Raw genomic sequence first — 12,955 nt, 5'->3', positions numbered from 1 at the left:
ACAGTCTTGAAGAAATTATAAATGGATCAAAAATATATCTAGGGGATGATAATGGATATCAGATTAAAGGTCATGGGGTGATTTCAGTTAAGTTACCAAATGGAAAAATTAGTCACCTTTCAAATGTTTTATATGTACCTGGAATAAAGAAAAACCTGATATCTGTATCCATGATGGCTGATCAAGATATGCATATCGAATTCTTCAAGACTCACTGTGTGATAAAGGATTGTAGGAATGAAATTGATGCAACAGGCATGCGAGTTGGAAGCCTATACAGATTGGATGCAAAAAGTATATCAAAGCAAGCCATGGTTGCAGGAGAGTCGACAGCTGAACAACTCTAGCATCAGAGGTTTGGTCATCTGAATCTACAAGATCTCATGTTGTTACAGAAGAAAGGTATGGTCGAAGGTCTCCCAATCTTTCTTAACATTCAGTTAAACTTTGAAGGTTGTGCCTTAGGAAAGATGCACAGAGAACAGTTCCCTGTGCATGATAGGAGGAGGCAAACAGAAATCTTAGAGCTAGTGCACACTGATGTATGTGGTCCCATGCAGACAAGGTCGCTAGGAGGAGCATACTATTTTTTGTTGTTTACTGATGACTGCACTAGGTATTCATGGGTTTATTTTTTAAACAAGAAAAGTCAAACTTTCCAATGTTTTATAGATTTCAAAACCCTGGTGGAAAGACAGTTTGGAAAAAGTATTAAAATTCTCCGGTCTGATCAAGGAGGAGAATACAAATCAAAGGAATTCATGAAATACTGCAAATCTCACGGGATTGTTCAGCAGTATACAATGCCGCACACATCACAGCAAAACGGAGTTGCAGAGCGTAAAAACAAAACCCTGGTAGAGTGCGCAAGGAGCATGCTGCAAGGTAAGGGTCTATCTAATACTTTTTGGGTAGAAGCGATAAATACTGCTGTATATTTGAAAAATAGAAGTCCTACTAGGTTTCTTGGCTTCAAAACTCCTTTTGAAGCCTTGTATGGATTTAAACCAGCAGTAAATCACTTAAGAGTCTTTGGGTCAAAGGCATTTGCACATGTACCCAAAGCTGATAGAAAGAAACTAGACCCTAAGGCAGTCAAATGCATCTTTGTTGGTTATGGCACAGAGTTTAAAGCATACAAACTGTTCAATCTTGAGTCTCGTAAGTCATTTGCAAGTAGAGATGTAGTCTTTCATGAACAGGTACAGGAAAGGAAAGCTGATGTTGGAGATGATTGACACATTCCATTGCTGTTGGAGGAAAGCAGCGAGGATGAAAGGGAGCAGGAATAGGAGCAGAAAGAAGAGAATGAAGAAGAATAGCAAGAAGGTGAAAAAGCAGGCCCAGTTATTGCAGAAGAAAACAAATTTGAGGTAAGTCCCCTACCAAGAAGGTCAGGTAGGAAGACTCAATTACCATTGAAGTTGAGAAACTATGCTTTGATGTCAAAATTTTTGAACATTGTAGAACCCTCTAATTACAAAGAAGCTAGTCAATTTGAGGAATGGAGAGCTGCAATGAATGAGGAGATGGAATCAATTCTTAGAAATAATACTTGGGAATTAGTAGAGCTTCCTAAAAATAAAACACCTATAGGAAGCAATTGGCTGTTTAAACCAAAAATAAATGCAGACGGAAGTATAGATAAGTTAAAAGCTAGGTTGGTTGCAAAAGGATATTCACAGAAGGAAGGTATAGATTTTGATGATACTTTTGCACCTGTAGCAAAGCTAAATACAATTAGAATGCTTATTGCTTTAGCTACTAAATGTAATTGGGAATTACACCAGCTTGATGTTAAATCTGCATTTTTAAACGGTGATTTAAAAGAAGAAATTTACTTAGTACAGCCAGAAGGATATGTAAAGCAGGGGCAGGAACATCTTGTTTGCAGATTGAAAAAGGCTTTATATGGTTTAAAGCAAGCACCCAGGTCTTGGTATGAAAAGGCTGATTCTTTCTTTGTAGAGTATGGTTTCCATAGAAGTTTAAATGACCCAAATTTGTATACCAAGTACAATGATCAGGGGTAGATTATTTTGATTTCTCTATATGTGGATGATATGATTCTAACATGAAATGCAGATGACTTAATCAGAGGAATCAAAAGGCTAATGGCACAAGTTTTTGAGATGAAAAATCTCGGAAGCCTTAACTATTGTCTGGGATTAGAAGTATTCAGAGATACTGGGCAAACTTTTCTTACCCAAGGGATGTATGCTAGAAATCTGTTGGAAAAGTTTGGGATGGATCCGTGTAGATCAGCAGCGACTCCTTTGCAGCAAAATCTGAAATTGAGCAGTGACGATGGCACTAAGGAGGTAGATGCCACAATGTACAGACAGCTGGTTGGCAGCCTTATATATCTTACAACAACCAGACCCGACTTGGCATACTCAGTTAGTGTATTAAGCCAATTCATGTCAAAACCGCGTGAAAGTCACTCGACAACAGCAAAAAGCGTGTTGAGGTATCTTTGTGGTACTGTTCATTTTGGTATTTTATACACTGATGTATCTGATGTTACTCTAGCAGGTTTTTCAGACTTAGACTCGGCAGGTAACCTGGATGATCGGAGGTCCATCACAGGTTATGCATTTAACATAGGTTCCGGGGTAATTTCATGGAGCAGCAAGAAACAAAGTACTGTAGCTTTGTCGTCATGTGAAGCTGAATATCAAGCATTGTGTGCAGCAACATGTGAAGCAATCTGGTTGAGGAGACTTCTTAACGATGTAGGAAAAGAACAGAAGCAACCCACTTCTATCAAAAGTGACAACCAGAGCACTATCAAATTAGCATACAATCCAGTGTTTCATAAAAACACCAAACACATAGACACCCAGTTTCACTTTGTTAGAGAAAAAATATAGTCAAAAGAAATTGCTGTCGAATATTGTAAAACTTGTGACGATGTGGCTGATATTTTTACAAAGCCTCTTGCACGAGTGAAATTTGAATTGTTTAGAAAGATGCTAGGAGTTCAGGAGAACCCTTTCTCCATTAAGGGGGGGAGTTGAGAATAATTAATATTATTTTGTTATTAATGGAGAAAATAGTTACGTTGTTGTAACTTTCTCCCTAGTTTAGGATTAGTTCCTATAATTATGGGGTTTGGGTGCAACTTCCTATTTCCTAGTATTGTATTTATTGATGTAATCTTTGATTGATTGATGAATAGAGTGGATGAGAGTGATCTCTCAAGTTTTGTGAGTGTAGTCTCCAGGTGCAGGCCACACCTGAGAGCTACAACTCTTTCTTTTCAATTCTGTTCACATTTTATCTCCGTCAACTCATATCTCTGATTGCAGAATTCGAGACATACAAGGAATTTGAAAACCCTGCAAGTAAAAAAAACCGAGAACTCTGGACTTCACAATCCTCCGTGAACATGCGTACTGGTTTTCCTGGGAAAACACTATAAATGAACATGCGTACTGGTTTTCCTCGGAAAACACTGTAAATAACACTTGAAACCATGATGAACTTGCTTCTTTCAATAGTTAAGAGTAGTGGCGCAGGATAATTAAATAATGTATGACATGTCTAATTAAATAATGTAACAGATGTCAAATCTGGGCAAAAAAGATAGACAAAAATGCAAAAGGAACTGATTCAAAAGAAAGGGTATCAGCCTAACTATAAATATAAAATATTAATATACACTTTAATTGACTGCAAATAAAATGTATTTTTGAATAATGAATGATTGTTTTAAGAACGGCAACAATATCGGGCTTGCCATCGGCCATTTAAAGCGCCCTGATAGCGCCCATTCACCCTACATATCAATGCAGAGGTCGTATGTTCGAATACCTGTTTATCGATGTGTCATATTTCCCCATCTCCGGAACTGGCTATCCGTGTTGTTGCGGTTTTCAGCCTCCTATAGCGTCGTCTCCATTTGCAATTGCCAATTTCATCCATCTCATCCATGCATCATCCATTTTAAATTTGTAATTGGGAGAACTTTGAATTTTTGAAATTTATCCTGCATCTTTCAGCCCATCCTAGTTAGAGTGGGATCTTATGTTTTGTAGAGACGCAGAGTAGGTCTTCGATCAAAATAATATATATTTTTTATGGTAATGTTGGGCATATTTTTAGGGATTCACATATATAAAATATTGAACATATTTTTAATCATTAACACAGGAGTGGACTAAAATTAGAGAGTTAGTTAATTTAACTGAATATTGAGTGTTGAATGGTGAGTCAAGTTGAGTGATGGATAAAACGTTAAGTACAGTCTATACTTAGAATATGAGTTAACAGAGTTAAGTGTGTATGCATGTCAAGATATTTTAAGCAAATCACTAATTGGAAAAGTTTAAATACCCTTCAAGAATCATGTTTTGTATGATCAATAAAAAAGTATAGCGCCTCATGTATTTTGTTTACGAATTTGTATTTTGAATCCTCTACATTTACAATAAATTAAAGTGAGTTCCTCTGTCTTTACAACAAATTGGTATCCGAACATTTACAAAAAGTACTTTTTCCTATAACACTCTTCTTGTTTGACCTATAACACTCCTTACAGTGGTATTCAGAGTGTTATAATGCTCTTGGGCCTAGCTTATAACACTCTTCTTGTTTGACCTATAACGCTCCTTATAGTGGTATTCAGAGTGTTATAATGCTCTTGGGCCTAGCTTAGAGACACGTTAAAGATGGAAAACTTACCGCATACACAGGTTATCGTTACCGTATAGAGAAATCATACACAGCTCTCAACCAGTCACAGCCGCGTTAACCAAGTCAAGAAAATTTGTTTAAAATGTCACGTGGTTACAGCTGACTCATAAAAATTTGTTAAGGCGTCACTTAATACGAAATGCTATTAAAGGAGCGTGGCCCATGGAAGGGTTTTTTTAAGGAGTTGTTTTTAAAGAGATTTTTTTGGAAGTTTTTTTTGGGTTTTTTTGGTGAAAACTTGGTCGCAATTTATTGAAATCGCAAGTTTGATAGCTAATTTCTGCACAATCAAAGCGTCGCAAAAGTTTTTCAGGGTGCTGAATCCAAATATGTAGTTAAAAAACCATTTTAAATAATACAAATCAAGATTTAACCTCAAGTTTTTCTGTCGGATTCCGTCACGGGAATTTCCAAAAAATCGCACTAAAGATAACTACTTTCTTTAAAACTTGACTGGATTCTGTTTAGCAATATTAAAGTGTTAGGATTTTTTGAATGACAACTTTATTTAAAGTTTATGGGTTATTCCCCATGATAAAGGTTTATAAAGTATGTAAGTTTTGCCATAAAGTTGGAAGGATTTTAACATAAAAGGTATTCGAAGGTTTTTAAAGTCATTTTTGGATATATTGAAAAGTTCAAGTTTATAGAGGTTTTTGTATTTTTTATATATATATATAGATATATTTTAAAAGGATTTGCTTTATATATAAAAAAATCATTAAGGGATTTTATAAAAGAGTTTATAAAAAATTTGATTGGCAAGAGAATTTAGGGATTTGTAAAATTCGTTAGTTATTTGGTTTTTTGTAAGTATGACAATGTTTTGGTGAAGATTGTGTCTTTTGGGGCACATATTGAAAATCATATTTCTTTTAGGGGCAATATGGAAGATACACTCAGGCAATGAGTAAAACAACTATAAAAAGAAAGGAATGACATCAATCATGGGTCGCAAACTGCAACTGAATCATATTAAAAAGAGGAATTGGAATGAAGAGGTAGAGATTGTTGACATGGTTAGAGAGGTTTAGGCTGCAGCTGAGGAACTAAGAAGTCTAGCAGAAGATAAAGAAGAAAACGAGGGTGATTGGTGTAGCTTTGATTTTCTACCACCTCCTATGTTTATAGGTGAATATTTTGATCATTGGGTTATCAAGATGTTAACTTTTCTTCGAGCTAGAGAGCTAATTGAGTATGAGTCTAATAACCCATATGATGCAGTATGTGATGTTTTAGCATTGAATTTTATAAAACAAGAATTGGACAAGAAGTGTTTGTGTGAAGTAGCGAAAGCTACAACTTCCAAGGAAGCATGGAAGTTCCTAGAAGTAGAGTTTGGTGCAAGGGGTAGTGACATGCAACATCAGGTTATGTCACAAGAAAAGAAGCCAGTTGCAGATCTTAGAATAGATGAGCAAGACTCTCAGAGGAAAACAAAGCTTGGAGAATCCCACTAAAAAGTAGACGATGGTTTTCAAGACCATAAAAATGAAGCCCATTATGCAAACATGCATATGGATGAATAATATGCAACAAAGATTGCAAAGATAGAAGAAAAAGTATCTGTATGTGAAGAAAAGAAACAACATATAAATGCTCAAGGAATCCATTGTAACATGGATGATACAAACGGTTGTGAATCCCACTATAATGAGACACATGTGGATGTTGACTGCAAAGTGGGATGTGAATTAGTGAATCCAGCCGCAACTAATGGATTTTGTGAAGTTGAAATTGTCAATGGAGTTGACAATAAACATATGCATGCTCGGATATCCCACCGTAGTGTAGATGAGCATTATGTTGATGATATGTGCGGTTTATTTTTTGAAATAGAGATTAATTGTGGCAATATAGTAAGTGCAATATTTGATGAAGAATTGAAGGTTGAAGTTGCCACTGTAGTAGCAAGATATGAAGCAGTTGTAGCTGCTCATGAAGTAGTATGCGATCTACCAATAGTTGATGATCAAAAAAATAATAAAATGATTGAATAGTTTTTTATGATAATATCCACTAACCACATAATAGTGGAAGATAGTTTTAGTGAAGTTGAAAAGAAGGTAGAGAAGGAAGAGGTAGAGCAGGAAGTTGTCACTGAAGAGCATAATATAGATGCTTTTAACATTGTTTTTGAATATGTAGGTGTTCAAAATAGCATGAGCGAAAAAATTGAAAACAAGGTTGTTAATAAATTTGTTGTAGATTTGAAGCTCATTGAAGAATGGATTCAAAAACCAATAAAAAAAATTGATTCGAGTCTTAAAGCAGCAACAAGAATAAAAGAATTGAATGAAGTGGTGAATAACGATCTTGAGTGTGCAGATTACAGGAAAAAAGTAGCAGTACTTGATGATGGAAGTGGAAAGAATGATACACTACTACATGTAGGGGGGTTTTAAGACAATATTTAAGACAATATTTGAGTCAATTGTCTTAACTTAAGACAAAAAGAAACTTGTGTATTGTCTTAAATATTGTCTTTAAGCAGGTGTCTCAAAATATAATGTCTCAAAAATTTGTCTCTATAAAGAGAATATAGAACACATATTATTATTGTCTCTATAAAGACAAGAATTATTGTCTATTAAGAGAAAATTTGATTTGTCTCTCTAGAGACAATTTCATTTGTCTCTCTAGAGACAACTTCATTTGTGTCTCTTTAGAGACAATTACATTTTTGTCTTTTTAGAGACAATAGCTGAGATTAAAAACATATTGTCTCTATAGAGACTATATGTCCATAATTCAAACTATTGTCTCTCTAGAGACAATATAAAAAAATATTTAAAAAAAATAATAAAATCATTTTGAATGTTCTTTCAAAGTAGTTTCACATTCAAAGTTCACAAATATAGTGATTTTAATTACCTTAAATTTTTGTTGTTTATGGATACCAACAGAATAAAAAATAGATAAATCCATTATTTTCAACGCTAACAACAAAGTAATTTTAAATCTAAATGAAAAAACAATTCTGGAAATCAACATTGAAAATAATAAGGCAACACACTTATATTTTCTGAAAATACATTCACGTCATTTGAACATGCAGGGTCCTTAGTTGGAACTTCATTTTAAGACATAGTATGAGTCAAAAAAAATATGTTCTAGATTTCTCCATCCTACAGGAGGGTTTACTCTCTAACATAGAAATTCAAAGCTTCAATCACATTAAATGGTGGAAATTAAATTCATATCCAGTTGTTAAACCACAATTTCAATACCCTTGTATAATTTGAATTGGCTTCCTTGATAAAAAAGAATTGTAATAATGTATATGAATTTGAATTTACAATTGATTGGAAATTCTGTCTTCATGAAGGTTTTACAAAAGATGAAAAATTGACATAGGTCCTGGCAACATGATATATGCCAATTCTCAATGTATTGGCGACCTACATAATTATCTTCTCCACTATTGGCTTTCACAATTTGAGTTGGATCCATCTCCTATTGCAGCCCAAGAATTGCAGCAATTGGTATCCAAATTGGAAGTGATATAGTTCCTGAGGAAGCTTCATATCCAATGAATCTAATTCGGGTAATGAACTATTATGATCAACTTCATAACAAGCTAAAGTTGCATAAAAGTCTCTATCACTAGATGTTTTCTCGGCACTTAATCATTTCTTGGAGGCACACCAAACCACCCATCCTTCTTCCTCTTAAGAATAAAATAATAAATTCCTGTAAGGAAAGTTTTATACCGTTGCTCAACCATTTCCAAGAGAGCTACTTACTAAAATAAAATAAAATAAATGTAGTGCGTACCTGAAATAGAAATGTGTGCACTCATAGTATTTATTCATTCTCACTTGCCTTGCCTTGCATGATTCCTGGGAGCACTTGCAAATGCAATAGTAGAGTCATTTTATTTTTTTTTATAATAAAAACACCTACTATCTTTATAATAATTAATAATTGAAATAAAAATAAGATTCTGCAAACTTATTAAACTCTCAATATAAAAATGGATCAAAAACAAAACCAATATACTCTTTAATATAAGCATAAATTTTAATGATGATACCATCTCTAATTTTGGTTGGTAGCACTGTTTGTTCCCAATCAAAGCTCAAAAATGTCGTGAATACTAGTGAAAATACTAGGTAAGTTTCAAACCCTTTTAAAATGAAAGTACATCACCTATTTTTCTCTGTAGTGGGATGGGAAGTATTTGAAAACTCTTATTAGAAGAGTGAACAGAATCTCTGACTAAAACTTGCAGAATCACAATCAACATTAATACTCAACAACCATATGGGATTTTCCCTAAATGAGATTTTTATAATTATATATTTATTAATTTAAATTTAACTAGAATTTGCACCATATGTTGCAAAGGAAACACTGTAAGTCAGTAGCGCATATGGAAGAAGAACATAAATGAAAAAAATGTGATATGTTAGGTGATCTAACTATATCCAAATTTGAATGAAAAAATAAATCTAAATGTTAAATTTAATACAATCAAACAATCTACTCAAACCAAAGGCATGCACAACTTCCTTAGAATAGGATAAGTTTATCGTTATATTTCAGGTTAAAGATACAGTGCTAAAGTTAGATCAGGCAGTTCTGTTTTATTTTTCATGTCTTTCTGAATTCATTTTTTATCAGTTAGATAGAGTGCAGATCCATATATCTAAGCAATATATATTTTTATGAACCCTATGTGTCATTTATAAAAGAGAGTGAGAGTATCACTTCCCTTCCATGCTTAGCTAGGGATGGAGTTTGTCTCTCAGCACAATATAATAAGAGGTATAGAACATGTCGTATAGTGTAAAAATTTCTTTCCACATAAAACATGCATTTATTCATTTTAAGTGTCAACTTGTTGAAAAAAAAAATATAAATTCAAATGTAAACCAGCGTATATGGGTTATTAATATTACCTTTGTTTAGCAAGAGGGGATTCAATTAATTACTAAATTTATGCCCAAGTTTTACTAATTCAAATGGGAGTTAGAAGTTTGGATTTAAGATGCTACCTTAGATTTGACAAGCGTTCCATCTCCAAGTTTTACTATAGTTAAAGAAGAATCTGTAGAATGTTGAATGGAAACAACTTTAGCATTGAATCTGATCATTCCTGGAGCTAATTATTTTGCAAGGGTATCCAGAAGCATACTCCTTTGCATGCATCAAACTTCATGATTTTCGCTGATAGACAGGAAAAGTACTTAGTATTACAAAGCATGCGAAAAAAAGATGACCAAAATAGTTAATGGGATAGAAAGTACATCATGTCATAGTGGCAATGAGGGGGTGCTGAAGCCATCTCCTAGATGCAGAAATGACTAGGAATAGAAATAAAGAATACAAACAGGTACACCCTAGACAAAGAAGCAACAGGTGAAGCATTAAAGCTGAAACACAGAAGCAGAAGCATTAATCTAAAAGAACCAACCAGACTAAAAAGTGAGGGATTTGAGACGAGAAGCTTTGGATAACAAAATGGGAAAATAAATAAAACATCCAAAGTAAGTGAGCTTTTTTTTTAAAATAGAAGTTTAAGGTACCCTCTGGATGCGAAATAAAAAGCTACCTGATATCAATCTAGATAGACATATTTTTTCTCCTCTGTTTTATTATGTTGTTTTTGGATACTAGGTTTCATAGGCACTGTGATTGCAAAGAATGTTAAGAATGTTGTGCCCAGTAAGAATTGGCTTATATGATTTTGAATTTCTATTGGTTAAACTTCAGGCTCACACCTTTTAAGAGTCCATATTCTAGCATTGCATGGACTATCTGCCATGGAAGACCCCTCTAGTGAGCCCTACGGTCATTGTAATCTTGAAAATAATCAAATGAATAAGGACATTGTTCTAACTGTCCACTGGGTGCACCTATATCAACCCCCTGTAAACGGTAAAACTAAAAACCTATTACTCTAAATGCAACGCTGCATGCCTTGAGATAAGTTGTGTGTTGGCCATTGTGGTCTTATTGTTTTGGCGATCAAATCCTGAATGCATGAGGGCGGAAACAATAATATGGTGAGCTTTTACAATTTCTACATCTTTGTTTGCTATGGTCTTGCATGCTTTCCAAGACATTTATCAGCCAAGAGTTATGGTGGCATACTTACCATTTTCCAAAGCTGGTGTAGGAGAGCTATTTGATAAAGGTTGAAGGGAAGGAAGGCACATGTGCCTTGTAAATTGTCATACAAGAAGCTAAATTATAGTGGGAAGCGTAGCTAGAGGTAAAGTACAAAGGATCAAATTGAATGATGTAATGACAATACCCCTGTAACTGCGAATGCTTTAGGCAAAGGGACTCTGCAACACCAAGAACATCGAGAGCCCACCATAGTAGTCTGCATACACAAATGATAGTTTGAATATATTGACTAGTCACTAAACAAAGAATGTAACTTATGAATTCATGAGGCAAGTGCTAGAATGCAGGGTTTGGAGCATACAGACAAATAAAGAGTATAATTGAGTAATTCCTAATGAATAGCTAAAGTAGCTTACTTTAAATTGTGAGTCTACTTATAGCTTCTACTCTAAACACAATGCTGCATACCTTGAGATAAGTTGTGTGTTGGCCATTGTGGTATTATTGTTTTGGAAATCAAATCCTAAATGCATGAGGGAAAAAGCAATAATACGGTGAGATTTTACAATTTCTACATCTATGTTTGCTATGGTCTTGCATGCTTTCCGAGACATTTATCAGCCAAGAGTTATGTTGGCATACTTACCATTTTCCAAAGCCGGTGTACGAGAGCTGTTTGGCAATAGTTAATGGGATAGAAAGTAAATCATGTCATAGTGGCAATGAGGGAGTGCTGAAGCCATCTCCTAGATGCAGAAACAATAATACGTTTGGCTTTTACAATTTCTACATCTATGTTTGCTATGGTCTTGCATGCTTTTCGAGAAATTTATCAGCCAAGAGTTATGCTGGCGTACTTACCATTGTCCAAAGCTGGTGTATGAGAGTTGTTTGGTAAATGCTGAAGGGAAGGAAGTCACCCATGCCCTATAAGTTGGCATACAAGAAGCTAAATTATAGTGGGAAAAGCAGCTGGAGGTAAAGTACAGAGGATCAAATTGAATGATGTAATGAAATACCCTTGTAACTACAGATGCTTCAGGCGAAGGGACTCTGCAACACTAAGAACATCGAGAGCCCTCCATAGTAGTCTGCATACACAAATGATAGTTTGAATATATCGACTAGTCACTAAACAAAGAATGTAACTTATGAATTCATGAGGCAAGTGCTAGAATGCAGGGTTTGGAGCATACAAATAAGCTTACTTTAAATTGTGTGTCTCCTTATAGCTTCTATAACAATGTGTAAAGCCCCTAGATCCTTGTTGCACTATTCATGTTATATATGCTCCACTTATCAGCCCAAATTCTCTCCATCTCCTCTCCTCCACATATTTCTGTAGTGCTGCTTCAATTCTTTTGTCTTCTTCTAAACCATTTGTGATTGTCATTGCTTCTTCCAAGCACCTTCCTAGCACAACTGCATCCTTAAGTGTAGAACATCCACCTTGTCCTACGTCTGGAGTCATAGGATGCATTGCATCCCCTGCAACATAGACATTTCCCTTACATAGTTTTTTGAATAACACTGCCCATGGCCACCTCAAGCTGGGTGTATTAATGCTAAAGTGTCTATTTGAGTATTCTTTACTATATCCAGAATCTCCTCTAGATAGTCTCGAATTCTTTCCAATGCATTTTCCAATATACTCTTTGGATCACGTCCAATATCTAAGTCTGCAACACATACAGTTAGGCATGCCTTATATTCTTGTTATTTTCTGTCAAATAGTTCACAGAGCTTCTGACTACTATATGAGGATTATAATATCAAGATAAAAAATTCAAATGCAACACAGTTGTTCAAAATTATTTGAAAGGAATATAATAGAAGGTTTCAATAATTTTATGAAGAATCTATTTTTAAGATTGATGATTTCCTACACCTACACGTGATCCACAAAGCAATTATAACAAAGGGTGCCATAATATTATACCACAAGGAAGTGAACTCTGGGTTGTGAACCAGTAAACATCCTTCTCATTGCATGGAACAAAACCCGCCCTCAAATGTTATCCCCAAAATAGTTGCGCCTTTGGCCCAAACTTATGTCCTTCAAGGTACGTTTCCAATCCCCTAATAGTAGATCTCCCAGAAAGACTAGGGGCTAGAAGACCCAGCCATTCAGCGACTACGGAATTCCCTCCATCACAACCTATCAGTACCTGTGAGTAGA

At 34.9% G+C, this 12,955-nt stretch overlaps 1 pseudogene; it reads right to left on the bottom strand.

Annotated features, from left to right (window-relative positions):
* Positions 1–11,803: 11,803 nt before the first annotated feature.
* Positions 11,804–12,955, bottom strand: part of LOC149252832 (monooxygenase 2-like) — a 208,616-nt pseudogene continuing 207,464 nt past the window's right edge.

This window comes from Pinus tabuliformis, chromosome 7 (assembly GCF_031772625.1).
Source record: "Pinus tabuliformis cultivar Carrire ecotype Pingquan chromosome 7, CPIR1, whole genome shotgun sequence".
Lineage (NCBI taxonomy): Eukaryota > Viridiplantae > Streptophyta > Pinopsida > Pinales > Pinaceae > Pinus > Pinus tabuliformis.
This window is presented reverse-complemented; position numbering and strand designations above follow the sequence as displayed.